This window comes from Martes martes, assembly GCF_963455335.1.
Source record: "Martes martes genome assembly, chromosome: 1".
Lineage (NCBI taxonomy): Eukaryota > Metazoa > Chordata > Mammalia > Carnivora > Mustelidae > Martes > Martes martes.
In genome coordinates, this window is record NC_137888.1 from 67059655 (window position 1) to 67072274 (window position 12620).

Sequence of the window (12620 nt, forward strand, 5' to 3'; positions counted from 1 at the left end):
TTAATTAATTTTTTTTTGCCAATCTAAATGGTGAGGCATGCCATGTCATTTTTAAATTTGTATTTCTTTCCATCCAGCTTTTCCAAGCATATATATATATATATATATACACACACACATTTAAATAAAATTTTAGAGTCATGTAATGCATGACTCTGTATCTTTTTTTAGTTTTTCACATTAAGTCACATTAAAATGTTCACATTTTCTTTTCTGGGTCATTGCATTGTCTTCAAAAGCTCAGTTTCAGGAGTTCTATCTTACTCAACTATTGCAGATCACCTGGAGTATTTTTTTTTTTTTTTTTTTTAGCATTTTACTTATTTATTTGAGAGAGAGCACGAGTGGGGTGAGGGGTAGAAGGAGAAGTGGACTCCCCACTGAGCAAGGAGCCCGATATGGGGGAATGCGGGACTAGATCCCTGGACTCCAGGATCATGACCTGAGCCAAAAGCAGATGCTTAACCAACTGAGGCACCCAGGTGCCCCCACCTGAAATATTCTTTATCCTCATTTATTTATGTCCTGAATCTCCAATGACCTGGGGAATGACAAATGGAAAGAAAGGAAAGCAGAATCAACACCTTGTGCAGCGGTCTGTCCAATAAAAGAACCAAATTAAAATCCGAATTAGATGTTTGCTCAGGAGCTCATCCCTTAGGTGTTTGAGGAGGTGCCGAGGTAAATATCAGCATGAGCTCTTGTTCTGTAGAGACACTGAAGCCTGTACGTTAAATATGAAGAAGCTTCTCCTGTTTCACGTGTTCCGTTGTGGAAAGTGCACGGGCTTGTTTGTCGTTGTTTGGAGGGACGGGTTATGATTCTCCCAGAGTTTTCCACAGTGGGGAGAGCATCCAGGAGGCGGTGTGGTGTGAAGGACACCATGTGGAACTGGGAGTCTGGAGAGTTGGCTTCAGTTTCCACCTCTTCCCCAGACTGCCCGGTAAACCTGAGGAAAACGTTCAACTTCTTGGTTTCCTGGAGTGTGTGTGGTGAGAATGACCAGGGTGTGAGTGGGTTTGGACAGCCCGGTAGAGGGTAGGCTAGCAGTTAGAGGCCAATTCTAGCTCAATATTAATGAGAAGAGTGAAAATAAGCACCACCTAAAAACAGGAGAGTATCATAAAAAATAAATATTCGGTTGTTTTTCTCCAGTTCCTGGTACACAGCTCCTAACACCCTGGGAATCTCCAGAGTGCTAAGACCGTCTTTTATATGGCAATGACTGTGGGGTCGGGGGTAAGTGGCTTCTGGATGGCTGCTGGTTGCCTGAAAGGCCAGAGCACCATTGGAGGGTTGGACTTTCAGCCCCACCCTCTGACCTCCAGGGAGGGGAGAGAGGCCAGAGGTTGAGATCAGTCACCAAGGGTCAATTGTGACTCAGTCTGGAACCTTTAAAAAAAAAAAAAAAAAAAGGCTCTAAACAACAGGGGTTCAGGTTCAGAGGCCTTTCAGACTGGCAGCACGTCAGGGTGCTAGGAATGCAACATGCCTGGAGAGAGCATGGAAACCCTGTGCCCTTGCCCGATGCAATCCTTCCATTGGGCTGTTCCTGAGTTTTAGCCTTTATAATAAATCTATAGTAACAGCAAGTAAAGTGTTTTCCAGTTTTGTGAGCTGTTGGAGCAAATTATCAAAGCAGAAAGGAGTAAGCGTTTTTTGAGGAATACCCTCCACCCCCGTCTTTGTTGCCAGGTCTGACAAAAGTGGGTAATTTGGGGACCTGGTGCTTGTAACTGACAACTCAAGTGGGGGCAGTCTTTGGGACTGAGCCGTTATGCCTGTGTAGTCTATACTAACTCAGAGTAGTCAGTGCTGGAATTGAATTGAATTGTAGGACACCCAACTGGTGTCCACAGAGTTGAAAAATTGGTTGGCTTGAGGAAAAAACACTACACATTTGGCGTCAGAAGCCTGTGAATAAAAACAGCTGAGCTGTATGCTACCAGTCTTCAGAAATGTTCTGATACCTAGTCAGCCAGCTCTGGGCCAGGCTTTGTCCAGCACTAGAGACAGGCTTGTGAATAGACCCCGTCCGTTGCTTACAGTCAGTCATAGGAGACAGCCAGAATTTCAGCGTGATTATTTGATTATGTAAGGATAGCCCTAAGACGTGTCATGAAGGAGGACAGGGTGACTTGAGAGTGTCAGACAGGATCTGATCTAGACAGGAGTTCAAGGGCAGCTCCCTGAGAAAATGATCTTGGACCTGGGATCTGAGGGCCAGTCATGAGTTAGCTAGGTGGGAAAGGTGGAGATGGTGTAGGGAAGAACATTAGGGCTCAAAGCCGATGGCCAAGAAAGAATTCTTGAGACGTCTTTGGTGCAAAAAGGTGATTTTATTAAAGCACAGGGACAGGACATGTGGCAGAAAGAGCAGCACTGGGGTCATGAGGAGTGGCCCATTGTATACTTTCAAGTTGGGAGGGGGTTAGGGATAGCATAAATCTCAAAGGAATTTGGAGGCAAGGTTTCCAGGACCTTAGGAGGTCATATGCTTGGGGCGTGGTTGCCAACATGTATCTTGGGGAATAGAGATGAAGATTCCGAAAGAATTTTTATATGTTAAAGTGGGCTTACAGAATCCTGGGGCAGTGCGGGGAGGGGAGAGATGGTGGGTTAGGATTGCCTGTTGCCCTTAGCAAAGTGTCAACATCAAGGCAGTTGAGTCCCTAGAAGAATGTCACTCTGCCTGTTTCAAGGACTTGTCAGTGGGCTGTAAGTAGTAAGGAAATTTAATAATTTTTCTTCTGCCTCTGTTTCCTCTGGGACAGAAGAGAGATGGCAACGTGCCCGCTGGGGGAAGGCAGAAAGGATGAGTTGCTGGTGGGTGTGGTAAGCCTCTCCCCTATTCATTCATGCATTCATCTGTCCATTCATTCAGTCATCCAACAAACCTTGACTGATCACCTGGTCTGGGCCAAGTACTGTTCTTGGTACTGAGGACAGAAGAGTTAGGAGCAAGACTGACAAAGTCTCAAGCCTCATCACTACTGCTGTGTAACAAGTCATTCCCGAACTTGGTGACTTAAAACTGCCGTCATTTTACTGTTATTCTTGTGATCTGGAGGTGGACAGGGCCTGCTCGTATTTGTCACTTGGGTCCCACACAGTTATTCAGGCACTGGCCAGTCTGGAATCACCCAAATGTTCCCTCATTCACATGTCTGAAGCCTGGGCTGGGAAGCCTCGGACAGTTGGGGCTGCTTGGGCATCCCTGTCTCTGGGTGGCCTCTCATGCGGGGTTTCTAGTGTGATCGCTTCAGGGCTCCAAAGCAAGTGACCTAAGAAAGACCGAGCCAGCTAGAATCTCATGGACTCTTCCAACCTGGTATGTGAGGTCATACAGCATCATTTCTGTCCCATTCTATTAAGGTAGTCCTGAGGCCTAGTCAGAGGACCCAGAACCTTGATGGGAGATGGGACAGAAGATTTGTAGATGTGCTCTAGAACCACTACACCCTCATGCTCTGCTCTCCCTAGCTTTTCACACTTGGCTTTTTTTTTTTTTTTTTTTTTAAGATGTATTTATTTAGGAGTGCCTGGGTGGCTCAGTGGGTTAAACCCTCTGCCTTTGGCTCAGGTCATGATCCCAGGGTCCTGGGATCGAGCCCCACATCGGGCTCTCTGCTCAGCAGGAAGCCTGCTTCCCCCGCCCCTCTCTGTCTGCTTCTCTACCTACTTGTGATCTCTGTCTGTCAAATAAATAAATAAAATCTTAAAAAAAAAAAAAGATTTATTTATTTATTTGAAAGAGAGAGAAAGTACACACACACGTGTGAGGAGGGGGGGATGAGAGAGAATCTTCAAGCAGACTCCATGCTGAATAGGGAGCCTGACACAGGGCTTGATCTCACAACCCTGAGATCATGACCAAGCTGAGACCAAGAGTCAGACACTTAACCAGTGGGTCACCCAGAGAGCCTTCATCCTTGGCTTTAAAATTACCTGCGTGCCTGAGCTCACCAGAGTCCTCCAGAAGCGATAGTCTTATGGCTTGCGTCGTAGCTCCAGCATGCCCCTTGGGGGTCCCACCTTCCTCCCTTGCCCCAAATAGCTCCAGAGAGGTATAGTTTTCTTTATCTCTGGCTCTTTCTTGCGGGGAGGGGTGTTGGTGCCCCTTGTGGACTGGCACTCCAAGCATTTGCCAAGCTGACTCACCTCCTAATTGGGTCATTGGAGGACATATGTGGACACAGACACCAAGTCCCCCAGAGCAAGGCTCTTTTGTGGGGCTAAGAGATGGCTAGGATGACTGGAGGGCTATAGTGTGGGGCTGAGGTGCACCTGGACTAACATTGGGGCCTTGTAGGCCACAGACAGGGTTTGGTCAGCCTCCTAAGGGCATTAGAGGAAACTGCTAAAGGCCCAAAGTTTTGATCACCACCTGCTAGGGAGATTATAGAAGACACTATGATCTCACTTATGTGTGGAATCTTAAAGGGAAAAAAAAAGAATGAGGTCATAGATGTGGAGAAACAGATAAATGGTTGCCAGGTGGGGATGGGCAAAAGGGGTGAAGGGGGTCAAAAGGTACAAACTTATGGTTATAAAATCATTAAATCATGGAGATGCTTAGAGTGGGTCTTAAAAGTTCTCGTATAAGAAAATAATTGTAACTATGTGTGGTGATGAATGTTAACTATAGTGAGGAACGTTAACTAGACTTATTATGGTGATCCTTTTGTAATATGTACAAATACCAAATCATTACGTCTTGTGTCTGAAACTAATATAATGTTATATGTAAATTATACCTCAGTGAAAAGAAGACGACAGACCTCTGGGAAGAACAAGATTTTGCACCATATTTTTAAAGTAACCAGTTAGAATGATTTCTTTTGCTTATGGAAGACTTTCAGGCGTGTTGCTAATTTCAGAAGAGGAAGCATCAGTCTTGATCTGGTTAAGCACGTTATAATAACGTCAGTGATTGGCAGTCTGGGGCTAGTTATCACAGAGTTGGTGGGCGGAGCCAATCTTCTGTAGCTAACAGGGCCCACAACACTGTCAGCGGAACCACCGCCTGCCGCAAACGTTCCTGCCATCATGACGTCCCGTAACTCCCAACTGATAGCGCGACAGTCACCGATGAATAGTGGCCAGTGGATAACCAGGGAGCCTTGGAAGATAACTTTTACAGGATAGCTCTTTGCTCTTTTTAGTAGACATACTCAGAAACTCAAGTTAGAAACTCAATTTTATGAGGACAATACAGAATAAGTATTCGTTCATTTAGCTTCAGTTTATGGAAACTGATGTGTAAACAAAGACTGTGGCCACCCCAGTGCTTGGCATTCTCAGAAGCTGTGAACAGCTTCTTCCCCCACGTTTCTCATTAAGTACCACTGACCTTGTTTTTTTGTTTTGTTTTTACTTTTGTTTTTGTTTTTGTTTTAAGAATGCCTAGTGGTTTACAGGTAAGCATGGCCCCCTCTGGAAGACTTGAAAGGGCCTACCATCTACCAATGACATCTTTGTTTCAAGGTCTCTGCCTCTCTCAGCTTCAAGTTAGGTTTCAAGGTAAGTACCATATTCCCAATGACAGAGTAATTTAAAGATGCAAATGACCAGAACTCTCCTGAAAATGTTGCTTGGTAATAAGTTTATGGGGCTAGCCCCAATCTGTGCATGTGAATATTCCTAGAAAACTCTTGCTCCAAAGCAAAAAGGAATTAAGCATTTTTGAGCTATTATGACCTGGGTATTTTATATGTATTATTTTGTTTAATACTTTTCAAAAGCCTGTAAATACAGAGAAGCATTAGGATTTATGTTAAGCTGCTGTAACAAATTCCTACATTGCAATGGCTTGGCACAATAGATTATTTTTCCTATGTAAAAGCAGTCCAGCTTGGCTCCAAGACAGTGGTATTGAGGTGGGGGTTCATGAAAGAGGTGGGACCTCTGCTCCATATAGAGATTTGGGGACCCAGGCTGCTGGAAACTCAATCTTCTGTGGTATGCTGCTTCCACATGGGCTTTTTTTTCCTTTGGATTATTTTATAAACACTGCACATTTTTGTTTCCTCAACATCAAGTTATATCCCATTTTCTTTGCTTTCCAGTTTTATTGAGATATAATTGACATAGAGCACTGTACTAAGGCGTGCAATGTAAAGATTTGGTATATGTCTATATTGTGAAATGTTCACCACAAGTTTGGTTAACATCCATCTCCTTACACGCTTACGATACTTTTTCTTGTGATGAAAACTTTCAATTTACTTCTTTTTTTTTTTTTTTGAAGATTTTATGTATTTATTTGACACAGAAAGAGAGAGAGCTTATAACAAACAAGCAAAGGGGAGCAGCAGAGAGAGAGGGAGAAGCAAACTGCCCACTGAACAGGGAGCCTGATGCGGGGCTTGATCCCAGGACCCTGGGATCATGACCTGAGCTGAAGGCAGATGGTGAACTGACTGAGCCAACCCAGGGACCCCTCCAGATTTACTCTCTCAGCACCTTTCAAATATACAATAGAATATTGTTAACTATGGTCATTGTGCTATCCCTTACATCCCCAGGACTTATTAATCTTATAACCAGAAGTTCATACCTTTTGACCACCTTCACCCATTTCCCCTAATCCCCACCCCTGCCTCTGACAGCCGCCAGACTTTTCTCTGTTTCTATGAGTTTGGCTTTTTTAGATGTCACATATAAATGAGATCATACATTATTTGTTTTTCCCTAACTTGTTTCACTTAGCGTAATGCCTTCAAGGGGCATCCATGTTGTTGCAAGTGATAGGATTTCCTTCTTTTTTTAATGACTGAATAATATCTCATTATATATATATTCCACACTTTCTTTATCTGTTTATCTGTCGATGGACACTTAAGTTGTTTCCATGCTTTAGCTATTATAAATAATGCTGTCATGAACGTGGGGTACAGTATCTCTTCAAGATACTGTTTTTTGTTTCCTCCAGAAGTGGGATTACTGGATCATAGAGTAGTTCTATTTTTAATTTTTTGAGGAACCTCCATACAGTTTTCCACAGTGGCTGTAGCAGTTTGCATTCCCTCTAACACAAGCATTCCTCTTCTCTATATTCTCACCAACACTTGGTATCTCTTGTAATATAGCCATTGTCTTGATGATAGTCGTTCTAATAGATGTGAAGTAATATCTCATTGTGTTTTTGAATTGTATTTTTTATCTCTCTGGAGATCAGTAATGTTGAGCATCTTTATGTACCTGTTGGCCATTTGTACATCTTCTTTGGAAAAATGTTTATGCAGTTCCTCTGCACAATTTTTTTTTTATCAAATTGGGTTTGTTTTTGTTTGTTTGTTTTTGCTGTCAAGTTGTATGAGTTCCTTATATATTTTGGATATTTTATTCTTTTTGATGAAATTGTAAATGGGATTGTTTTCTTAATTTTTCTTTCTGAGAATTTGTTGTTAGTATGTAGGAATGCAACTGATTTTCTTACATAGATTTTGTATCCTGCAATTTTTTCAATTCATTTATTAGGTCTGACAGCTTTTTGGTGATTAAATTGTTATCCCTGCAAATAGAGGCAGTGTTAACTTCTTGCATTCTCATTTGGATATCATTTATTTCATTATCTTACCTAATTGCTGTGGGTAGGTTTTCTAGTACTATATTGAATAAAAGTGAAAGTGGGCATCCTTGTCTTGTTCTGGTCTAAGAGGAAAAGCTCTCAGCTTTTCACCGTTGTATATGATAAATACCATTGACTTTGAGGCATATATTTAATTATGGCTTTAACCTAAGCTGAATCAAAGTTTTGGAGCTTAGAACAGTGTTAGTCCCTGCTTTACTAGAAGGGAGTTTGGTCTAATAGCAATTCAGATTCCTTCCCAAGCTAAATGTCTGATTCTTTGTGACAGTGCTCTTAGCTCTGTTTTTGTAGAGTTTGCAAGTGCAAGTGAGTTTGCACTTTGCAAAGGGCAAGTGCAAAGGAACTCCCCCCCAAAAAAGTTTTGAGAGCTTGAACCAGAGAATCCTTGGATTTCAGGTACATGGAGGGCTTCTAGTTCTGTACTGACACGGAGGCTGCCAACCTCCCACTGAACCATCCAGAAATTTTCTAAACCATGTTTTAAGGGCATGGAGTTCCTGCCCTGGGCACTGGCAGTGCTGGTCCACAGGGGACCTGAAACTCTGTGCCTCATCATGAGCGAGTCATGGGATGAGCTGGCATTGAGCACCGGGTATGGTCAAAGCTTTAGAGGTAAGTGTGCTTCAAGCCTGAAAAAGGCCTCGTTGGGCAAAACACCTTGATCTGTAGCATGCGTCAGTGCCCCCATTCACGTGTCTATCCAGAACAAAACCCCGTTTCTGTGTAGTATTGTTAACCTGGAAAACACAGCTTTCAGAAAGCAAAGGGGGCCATGGCAAACTGCACTCCCAGGGGGCCTGATTCACATTGCTGGGATTTGCAGGCCCTCCAAAGCTCTTTTTATTTTTTGGTCTAAAAATTTGGCTTTTACCATGCAAACTTTTACTGTACATATGTATTTCTTGTTTTACAGCCCTGCCCGTTGAATGTTTTGTGCTTTCCTTGACACCATAACAAACTTTTAAAGGAAGTTTTTTTTTTTTTTTTTAAAGATTTTATTTATTTGATGCACAGAGAGAGAGAGAGAGCACAGCGGGGGGAGCAGCAGGCAGAGGGAGAAGGAGAAACAGGCCCACCAAGCAAGGAGCCTAATGTGGGGCTCAATCCCAGGACCCTGGAATCATGACCTGAGCTGAAGGCAGATGCTTAATGACGGAGCCACCCAGGTGTCCTTCAAATAAAATCTTTAAAAAAAGGAAATGTATCTGGCTTTTTTTTGTTTGTTTTATAAAGATTTTGTTTATTTATTAGAACGAGCATAGGGAGGGGCAGAGGGAGAGAAGCAGACTCCCCCACTGAGCAGGGAGCCTGATAAGGGGCTCAATCCCAGAACCCTGGGATCATGACCTGAGCCGAAGGCAGAGGCTTAACTGACTGAGCCACCCAGGCACCCCTGTAACAGACTTTTAATTGACACTGTTTGCTTGCAAAATAAATAAATCAGCTATATTTTGGGGCGCCTGCGTGGCTCAGTGAGTTAAAGCCTCTCCCTTCGGCTCAGGTCATAATCCCTGGGTCCTGGGATTGAGACTTGAGACCCGCATCAGGCTCTGTGCTCATCCGGGAGCCTGCTTCTCTTCCTCTCTCTCTCTGCCTGCCTCTCTGCCTACTTGTGATCTCTGTCTGTCAAATAAATAAATACAATCTTTAAAAAAAAAAAAAGAATCAGCTGTATTTTCTAAGTGGCTTTGTGATGAGTAAATCGTGCCAACTGCACGTTCTCCCTTTTTTTTGTTGAGGTACTTACAGCTGCGCTTGACAATCTAAGTCAGAATATGCCAATTTCAGATGTCGCTACCGCTGCAACTTTAAGAAGGAGCATAGTGGTGAAGCTGAATGGAACCCAGGCCTCTCCCACAGTGTTGCAAAGAGACCACTAAGAAGTACGTAAGATTGGAGATCCTGGCTTGACGAATTAGTTATTTCCGTCTTTTCCAGTCCTGAGAAGTGATCAGACCCCTTGACGAGTTTATCCTTTGTAGAGCTAGGGAAAAAACCTCAAAGGAGAGAGTGGCAGGGAAGTAGAGTTCAGAAGTGGGGAGGTGGGGTCTTTAATATTTCAGGGATAAAAAGTACTAAATCTGTAGATTATCTGCCTAGATCCTTTCTGGAAAGAAATGGTAGGTAAATAATTCATGTTGCATATTTAAATACATAAAATATGGAACAAACGGTCTTGTTGGTAGGACACATGCCACGTGAGGGTGCCGCTCTGCTGTTTGTCACTGCGGAATTATACCTGAGTGAACCAACACTGGTGTTTCTTAAACATAGAATTAGGACTGTATGTGCTTTGATTGCTAGATCTGAAAAGTGCTGGTACTGTCATTATTTTTTAGAATAATCGTGTGTGTTGTCAAATCTTCTCCAGTCGTGGGTTATTGCAGACACCCCCTCACTCCCTTGTTTGTAACAGAACTCTGATTCTGTGCAGGCCTCCACTGTCTCCCTTCCTCCATGGGCCTCTGCCCGGAAGGAGGTGAGCCCCAGTTGGTTTCACTCCATGGTGGTGGTCCATTCCCAGTGCCGGTGATGAGTTTGCGCACGGGCTTGTGACACTGTCCTGCCAGTTAGCCGTTAGGGGAGGTCTGCTGGAGGGTTTCTGGGAAGGCCTTCCTTGCTGCCAGTAAGCATGCACAGGATTTTCCCTTTCCCATCTGCAGATTGCCCAAGGTGACGTGATGCCCGAGAGCGTGGCCACCATCTTAAATCCCTGAGGGGAAGTCATCCTAGGTATGGGACAAGGACAGGATGGCAGAGTCCAGAGATGGAAAGGTGCTGGCTTCCTGACGATGCTTCTGGGGCCCTGAATTAACTAACCTTGGAGCCGCCCTTCCTCACACTCTGACTCATCATATGAGAATATGACCGAGTCTCTTTGTGTTCGAGAGGGTTTTCTGTTGCCTGCAGCCAAGCCATCTTCACAGATGAATAAATAATTTAAGATAAAATAAAAAATAAAGCTCAAAAAGAACTAAGGTTATCACAACCGTGACTCATCTCTATCATATCTAAGAGTGACATTTTAGAGTATGTGATGAGATTTTTCTGCCTAGTGCAGTTTGTCATGAATTGGCTTATGTTTATTCATCAGAGCCTACAAAGGCAGCCGCCGTGAAGACGACTGATGTCATCTAGTGCTCATGGCAGGTTCTAGTTAGGATATGGGTTTGACTGCTTTAACAGAAGTGAAATAACAATGATTTTAAAAGGTTGTGAGATTGTTTTTTCTCTCCCAAAACAGTTTGGGCTGGTAGACAGTCAAGGAAATGGGTAGTCTGCCCCATGAGGCCATCTAGGGTTCTCTGATATGCACTAGGATGTTGTCTCCATGAGTGTCAAGAAAGCTGGCTTAGCTCCCCACCAGCGATTTAGAGCATGGGAAATGGCAAAGGAGGAAGGTCAGAATGAGATGGGGCAGACAGCCTCCTTTTGACCCAGAATTGCTTCTCATACTTCCAGTCACAACTCATTGGCCTATATTTGATCATATGGCAACAGCTGGTTGCAAGGGACTCTGGAGAATATCCTCTCTAGCTGGGTGGCCGTGTATCCAGCTAAAACCTAGAGGATTCCCTTAGGAAGAAAAAAGAGCAAATAGACACCGGGAGACAGAGATATCTGCCACATAGTGTGTCCTCTGCAGGAGAGAGGCAGCACGGAACAAGGAGAGCATGCTGGGTGCCTCTCTGATTGTGAAGCAAGGATTTGAGTCACAAGAGCCAGTCTCCCAGAGCAGCCTGGAGCCTTTGCCAGTTCTCACCTGCGCTGGCCTCTCTTCTGGTCAACCAAAAGACTTGAATCGGGTGATATTTAAAATCTCTCCTAACTCTGACCTTCTCTGGCAGGGTCCCACAGGCATGCTGCTTCTAGAGTGGGGGCAGAGATGAAGGGGAAGCAGGGTCAGTACCTCATATGTGGGTCGTGAGAATTAAAACCATGAGAGAAGTCACTGCTGACTTACTTGGCTTTTAGGAGCCAGGTACTGTGCTGGGTCCCGTACACCTGCTAACCTCGCTAACCCTAGCCCAACATGTGACGTTGAGCCTGTGGTTATTCCCATTTCATAGAAGGGGAAACTGTGGCTCCATAAGGGTTTAAGAAAGGCTTGAGCCCCAGCCAACTGATCCCTGAGCCCACATGCTTAACTGCGTGTTGTGGGAAGGGCTGGGACATGACGTGGGATTTGTGGGGTGTGGCCTGATCATAGCAAACCATGCGAGGAGGGCCAAAGAGCTTTGGGCTTGATGCTAGCCTTTATCCAGGGCCAGTTTGGGGATCGATCTATAGCATTGGATAGCCCCCCACACTGTTACCCCAGAGCCAGGAGATGGCTGCTACCACCTCTGTCACATCTAGGCAGGACGTTGTCATGGGTTATATCACCTTTCACTACCCCAGGGGAGAAGACAGGCTGTTCTTTAGGAGAGAGTACCCTGGTGAGAAAGGAGCCCTGGGAGGGTCAGCCATGGGGTAATGTATGGAATGTTCAAGGGGAGACACACCACGTACTCTATAGGCATTCTTTAAGCTGTTGCCCCTGTGCAAGGAGCACAGAGGCCTCTGGCCTGCTCCTGTCCTCCCAAAAGAGGCTGGGGCTGGGAAGACACAGAACCCTTGCTCCAGAAAATGAGGGTCATTTCCAGGAAGTCGGCCTGGCCCTTAAGCTGGCACTGATTGGTGGCAGGGATCCTGGGATGACATCCTCCTGCTCCAACCTGGAAGTCAATGGCTCTGTGCCCAGAGGGGGCTCCAGGGAGGGAGTAGGGATCAGTGCATGTATTTTCTGGTGCGCTTGGTGATAGGCCTCCTTGGGGTCATCAGGGAGGTTGGCCCTGGGCAGGGGGGAGTGAGACCCTTGCTCCTGAGTAGCTAACTTTTCCCTGGGCACAGCAGCCCACTTCTCTTCTGTGGCTCCTGACACAAACAGGGCCCCCCCCTTCCCCATTACCCCCCAGCAGTCAATACAGTCTCACTTGGTGCTGTCTCTTTGGTTCATTCTGTTTTCCTAAAATGCAATTATAAA

General features: G+C 44.8%; 1 protein-coding gene across 2 annotated transcripts in view; it reads left to right on the top strand.

The window, feature by feature from the left end:
- Positions 1–12620, top strand: part of PXYLP1 (2-phosphoxylose phosphatase 1) — a 72534-nt gene that overhangs the window by 15578 nt on the left and 44336 nt on the right. Inside the window, exon 1 of one of the 2 annotated variants that reach the window (XM_080794697.1) lies at positions 9334–9477. The exons of the other annotated variant lie outside the window; for it this stretch is intronic. The gene's annotated coding sequence lies outside the window, so the exon portion shown is untranslated. Of the gene's footprint in view, positions 1–9333; positions 9478–12620 lie in introns of those variants that run through there. 2 annotated transcript variants of the gene reach the window in all.